The following is a 7,064-nucleotide window of genomic DNA, read 5'->3' as shown; positions in this document are numbered from 1 at the left end:
TACCATGCACTTTACAAACAGAGAAGTTAATCCATGATGTAACAGTCTTCACTGGATGTCTCTGCTTCTGCACCAGAGCTTAACTTGATTCTGTGCCTCCTCAGTTGTATGAGGAAGAGAGGTATTGGTAGCTGCCAACTGACAAATGGGGAAACAGATGTAACTATTTTGCTGAAAGTCCCACTTTAAACCAGCAGCAGAGTTGCAAACAGGACCTGGATGACCAGGCTTGATGATAACGTGTTCTAATAACTTTTATTTTTCAGGGAGATTGTATTTTACCAAGTTGTAAAATGTTGTCATCTAAATCTGTCCTATATTCACATACTGATACTGTAATGTAGTTTTGAGTATCTTCTAATGATTAAAGAGGTGTCCCATTAGTTTCCCTTGGGGGTAGGGAAAAAATTAATTGCCAACAGAAGAAAACATGCCTGCAGATTTAATGGAGTTACTTTTTAAAACTTGGCTGTGTACCACATGGTCAGGTCTCATGTCCATATCACAGAGGTTCCACGTATTCTTAGGTTGCCAGTTTTAAAGAAGTTTGGTTTTGTTCTTGTAAATGTTGATGTGATAATTTCTTACTGTAGTCTGTAAACCAGGCTGGATGACTACAGTAAAGAATTAGGCCTTTTTTTTTTCTCCCAGCAGCACAACTAATCCCTTTGTCATAATTCAAACCGGCATTACATATGTATTAAAACCCCCAAATCCCATCTCAAAATACAGCTCAGTGTTGCCTGAAAAGCAGTGGAAGTTTATTTCAGCTAGAAGAGAAAATGTCATTTATCAGCAATAGTAATTACCAAAAAGTTAGTCTCTATTAACACAGTGAAACAGGAATATTAATTCACACTTCACATTCTGTAATTTATAGGAGCAGCACTATTCAGTTTAGAAACTGCAGTAACAATACTAGTCAGACCATTCTGTGTCAGTAGCTTGTGGAGCAAAACTATTCTACCTTATATAAGAATTGTTAGAAAACTGTAGTTAGTGTGCAAAGGCTTAGAAACCATTGTGCGAAGTCATACTAAACTACAATCCTGACAAGTCAGTTTGCTTTCCTTGAGCCAGTGAATTTGTGTTTAAGAATTCTTCAGTCTATGCATAATTATTAACAGAAACCCCAAAGGATCCAGGTTGCCTTTTGACTATGGTGAAATGACAGTACTACCAGCAAAGCAATGTTAGGTAGCTTAAGGCAGCATCAGTGCAAAGACTTTGTTCACAAATATGATGGAAAAGCTTCCTGTTTGTAAGAATGTGTAAACTTTGAAGATTTTTCTTAATGTTGCCTCCTGTTTCAGTGTTTATTTTTGTTCATTTGACATGTGTGTGAGATGAGATTTGCCATTGGTTGGAGTCCACGTTAATTTGATTATTCCTGAACAGCCAGTTTAGATTAGTTATAGGTTGATGAAACTCAGAAAATGTTTTTGTGTATCTGGGGTGGAAGCAGTGTATGTCTGAGAAACATAACTGGAGCAGAAGGAGGTTTACTTAGCGATCAGCATGGCAAACTCAGAGTGCCTGTGCCCAGGCACAATGTATAGGCACGCGCGTGCGTGCAAAGGCATGAGCGTTCTCCGTTGTAGGCAGAATTTGGAGCCTACAGTGAGTAGTTACAGTCCGGGTGGAAGATGTCCTGCCGTCCCACGGAGGAAGGTCATTATTGTGTTCCTGGGGTGTGGTGGGGCACGACATTCCCCAGTTTGACTGGATTTTGATGACTGCGGAATCGGGATGCGAACGTCAGGATAGCGAAAATCCAGGTTTTTGATGACGACCCGTGGGGAGGTGCTGGTACAGAGGAGCCGGCGTTCCGTGAGGTGGGAGTCCTCGAGTGCGCAGGAGACGGCGCAGCGTCCACCCGCGAGCGGCGAGGGCGAAGAAAAAAGGATCGGTGACTTCTGCGAGCCGTCCCAAAGCACGTGTGAAAAATACTCACCGGGTACGGGTTAAAACCCGTGAAAACTTGATAGAGAATTAATTTGATTACCAGGCAAAACGAGCCCATCGCTTAGGGCGCGAAGGAACGCCGTTCACCGCTCCGCCTGACTAACGCCTCGCTTTGCCCTTCCCGCTGGCTGACGCTGGCCGGCCTGGAGTCGGATTCCTCCTGAAACCCGTGTGAAAACATCACCAGCTGGTTCATTTTTATTGTTGATTGTTCGGTCTGGGGCCGTTGCCTTTGCTCTCCCCGGTCCCTGCCGGTCTCCTGAGGCGGAGAGGTTGCCGGGGCCCCCTCCGTCCCGCCTCCGCAGGCACCGGAAGGCCTGCGCCTGCGCGGCCGCTCTGCCCCACGCCTCGTCTGCCCTGGAGGAGCGGAGGCGGGGCCCGCGCAGGCGCTCTGCGTGCAGCCACGCCCGCGGCTGAGGGGAACCGCGGGCCGCGCCTGAGGCTTCCGCCATCGCCTCAGGGCCGCGGCCCCGCCGGTCGCCGGGACCCAGGGGGTGCCGAGACCCCGGGGGTGCCGAGACCCTGCAGGCCGCACCCGCGGGCGGCAGGGCCGCGGGGCTGTGCAGTCCTTCGTGCCTTAGGTGCCGGGCGGCCGTGCTCCCGCCCCCGGGCCTGCTCTGTCAGTCAGGCCCGGGAGCGGTGGAAGGCGGCAAACGGCTGCGGTGCGAGGCCGAGGCGGTCTGGGGAAGCCCCAGGAAGTCCCCTGGTGTCAGACGAGCTGCCATAACCCATCCCGCCCGTGGCTGTTGGCAGCTCGGTGGCACAAATGGGCCGTTGAGAAACCCCCTGCGAAGGCGTCGCTTAGAAATGGGTCTGGGGCAGCACAGGGTGGGTTTCAGCGGTGCTGGCGTTGGTTTGGTACCCGGCTGCTGCAAATTAGGGGTAATCCACCCGTCCTTCAGGAGAGAGCGAGAATACCCTTAACGCACGCAGTGCCCCTGGGCATCCCGAGAACTTTCTCTTGGCAAAACAATGGGTATGGAGCGTGGATAATGGGCAGCGTAAGAGGAGATACTGCCATTTCCCTCTTTATGCTACACAGAACAGGAGTCCGACGAAATTTAGACTGAAGCATTCAAGTATACTGATTTGCAAGAGCACCGTATAGTCATAATAAACTTTGTGGTACAGATAATTTCTTAACTAGTGTACTGGGATGCTTGATTTTTTAGTTAATTAATTAGGAAATGCAATACACTAAGCTTGCTAGGACGGTGGGATTAATTAAGGAAGTGCTGATGGGTATGCAGATTTTGGTTTTATATCTTCTCACAGGGCTTTGGTTCACTGATACTAAACAGTTCATAATCACTTCTTTTCCATGGGATTCCCTATAAAGATCTCAAATCACTTTGGAGACACTTTAAAATTACTCCTGGTGCTTTTGTGTTGTGTGTGCATGTCATTCATCTGATTTTACAGATGGACAGGCGCAGGCATCCAGACCTGCAGTAGTTTTGTGTAGGTCAAGAGGAAGCTGGTGGCAGGGCTGTAGGTGTGAGCCGTTCATGGCGATTCCCCAGCCAGTTTCAAGTAGAACACCTTCGCCTTCAGGTTTATTGTACTAATGTTATTCATAAGAAGCATCAAACACTACACTGCTGGTGCTACTTTCTTCAGATCTTGGTTCCCTGAAGATATCTCATCCAAATACAGTCCCAAGCCAAAACTACAGGACTCAGATCTTCACAAATGTGATTAACTTCACTAGTGTGAGTCGTCCCATTGGGATTCTTCACCATAGTACAGATAAATGTGTGTAATTGCAGAATCGAGGCCTTAGGCTGTGAGAAGCAAAGACATCACAGCTTGAGGTGGTATATCTGTCGCTTCTTTGTGGGAGGTTTTGTATTAATAGTCAATTAATTCAACGTGTCAAACAAATAAAGCTTTAAATATTTAGAGATTAGGAGGTCCCTAATAAAAAATTTACAGGAAAAGAGGAAGATTCCCTGATCACTACGGTGGCATTCAGTTATTCAAAATAAAACAGGTAGGATAACACAGACAGATAGTTAAATACTTTGCGTTTAGCATGTCAAGGTTCTGTGAGAACAGCTGTTGATGTATATAAAAATGCAGAGGAGAGGAAGAGCCTTCTCATCTGGCCAGGCTTTCCTACCTAGTGTTTTTATTTGAGCATTTTACTGTTTGTGGAAGCTGTCCCAGGCAAATACTATGCCTTATTTGTTTAGAGTTGTTTTTTGGAAGAGGAGAGATGTAATCAACAGACAATCTGCTGTAATGTGTGAGTTGGCAAGGCAGCATTTCTCCACCTCTCCTTTTGATGGGGCTCCACGGCGCAGGAAAGAACGAGAGCCTGGTTGGACTGCAAGTGGGAAATGAGTGACCAGAGACTCCGGATGAGCGGGCAGGCATGTGTTTGTGAGCAGCGCCAGCTCCAGCACTCTGTATAATTTGTTATTTAAGTCACTGGGTAAAACAATTATCTGGCCTTCTCCCCCTGATTTCATTAATCTTTCTAACGGAAGCGCTTCAACAGAGTACAGAATACATGTGTCCCCCTGTAGCATTGGGGTATTCTCCTGGAAGGGAAGAGCTGTGGGTTCAAAATTCCTCAGACGAGGAATAAACTCAGGTCTCTGACTGTTGTGTAAGTGTAGGAAAATAGGATGGTGCCTCCTCCTCCTGCGTTTTGAACACACTGGCTTTGGTCAGAGAAGTGCAGGATTTAAGGCAGTCTCCTATACGGTATATGTCCTACTGCGGATCCTTCTCAGGGCACCTGACTTCTTTAGAAGGTGTAACCTCAGATGTTGCACTAGTCACTGTTAGAAACCTTGCTTGGATCCAGCCCTTGGGCCATACGAATGCCATGCAGCCAGAGTGGTGAGTGATTTAGGAGGCGTTCCTTTTTATTTCATAAAAGCTTTTGGGATAAAAGCAGTCCAAAACCAGGAGACCAAAGAATTGTGTATTATTGTACCCATGTGGACAGTTTTGTTGAACATGAGTCTTCTTCACAGTTAATCTCTAGAAATCTGTTTATATTAAAAGAAATGGTGTAAGAGGCAAAGGAAAAAGAAGCTAAATCTAAAAAAAAAAAAAATTAAATATGTAGAATCAAAGAATAGAACCCATTAAAAACCCTCTGCTGTTCTGCTTTTGCTGTGCATTCAAAGGATAGAAGTTGTCATTTTAGAAAATAATATACCTTGGATCATGTGTATGTATGTACATAGGAGAGGAGAGGGCTTTTTGAGTTTATTATTTTAGAAACTTTAAATAATTAGGTAGCAGTACTGAAAACAAATGGGGTTTGGGGTTTAGGGTTTGGGTTTGGGGTTTTTTTTTTGCTTAACATTGTCATTGCACCTTGAGTTTGTCTCACATCCCAGTTACCATGAGCAGAGAACAAAAAATACGCAGAACTTTTTAGACTCTGTGATAATGACTGTAATTAGCATCACAAGCTATGGAAATTGCAATATTCCCTAAAGGTTTCTTGTCATTCTCCCATGTTTCTGCACTGAAAATAAAGATTTTTAAGACAGGGTATCTTCTGTGTTTGGTACTGTCCCACTAATGGTAATGTTCCAGCCTCCATGGCTGCCTGAATCCATTCTTAATGCTTGTGTCAGAGCTGTATTTCTGAGCTGGTCTGTGTGAAAGCTGTATCCTGCCAGAAAGTAAACATGCTACTCTTAAACAGTGTATGTTGTTCAGCATCCAAAATGAAGCCTTTTTCTTTATGATGTGGTCAAAGCACGTAGCGTGGGATTTTCTGAGCTAGCGAAAATGTTAGTAAAAGAAAGTGCATTTTAAAATCCCAGCATGTGAATGTTTTAATCAGGAATTCAGTGATGTCATAAAATAAATTATTTTTGCCCTTAAACATGTGCCAGGGCTGGGTCAAACTACAGTATAAAGGCAGTATTATGGTATGATGGCGCTGACTGATTTATTAGAGACCTCGCTGTAGAGGCCGTTAGCATTGAAGGTGGGTAGGCTTCGCTTACCCAAGCCTCCACCTGTAGCACAGGGTAATCAGTCCTCAACCCGTGTAACTGAAAAGATCTTGTGTTTCTTTCCTTGTTTTTCAATTTGGGTCGTTAACTGCCGTGTCTGATTCATTTCTAAGCTGAATAATTCTGACAGCTGCCAATTTGGTACACATACCATAGGCTGAGCTGGGGAGCCGTGAAGCTGGAAAGGATACTGCAGCCGGAGCAGAGGCTCTACCTGGCACCGCAACACCTCCGCACCCCTGGAGCTTGGGCACAAAGGGGAACCTAAATATATATTCATCAGGGAACTAGTTGGTCAAAGTAAGGTCATCCCAAGCATCTGAGACCCACGTTCATTTTTATCCTAGATAAACCTTTGCTTACAAATCAGTGAACACTTCCACATTCTTTTCAAAGCCGAGTTGAATTTTGAACTGCTTGGTTTCAGCGTCAGATTATTAATAACACTGTTCATTATCATCAACACTTATGTATTATTTATATTTCTGTTCATTCTGAAGTTTATTTGGATGTGAAGAGAAGATTATGGGTTCAGGGTTTTGTCCAGAATTCTGCCACACAAGTACAATGTCCAGGAAATGCAAATATTGTTATCTTTATTACTTCACGTTATATGAGAATAGAAGGATTTAGTTCTGAAATACAGTACTTCACACAGACTGAGAGGGAAATTGTCTTCAATGACTGACCAAAACCTAGAAGAAGGCAGAAATGCCATCTCTTTTGAATTAATTATGAACCACACAGCTCTTGCTATTATCTGTTTACACATTATTGCCCTTGTGATGTGCTGGTGAGAGATTTCCTTTCACTGTCTGGTCCAAACGTATGTTAAGTCCAATTTCATTAAAAAGGCTGCTCACTTTCCTTGTTGAAAGGGTCATTGTGTTAGTTATTACAGTGTTTTCTTTGTGCTCGCTTTCCCCAAATTCCAGTAACTATTTTGTAGAAAAGTTTGAAAGTGAACTTTTGATGCCTGTGAAAGCTGCTTCATTGACTTTATTGACTGCAGAGCCTGAAGTTCTTTATCCGCAGAGATCTTTAAAAGGACACTAAAAAGTTTCAGCCAAAGCTTATAGAATTTGGTACTTATAGTTAAGTATTATAGAC

Source organism: Haliaeetus albicilla, chromosome 27, assembly GCF_947461875.1.
Source record: "Haliaeetus albicilla chromosome 27, bHalAlb1.1, whole genome shotgun sequence".
NCBI classification, from domain to species: domain Eukaryota; kingdom Metazoa; phylum Chordata; class Aves; order Accipitriformes; family Accipitridae; genus Haliaeetus; species Haliaeetus albicilla.
Note: the sequence above shows the minus strand (reverse complement) of the source record.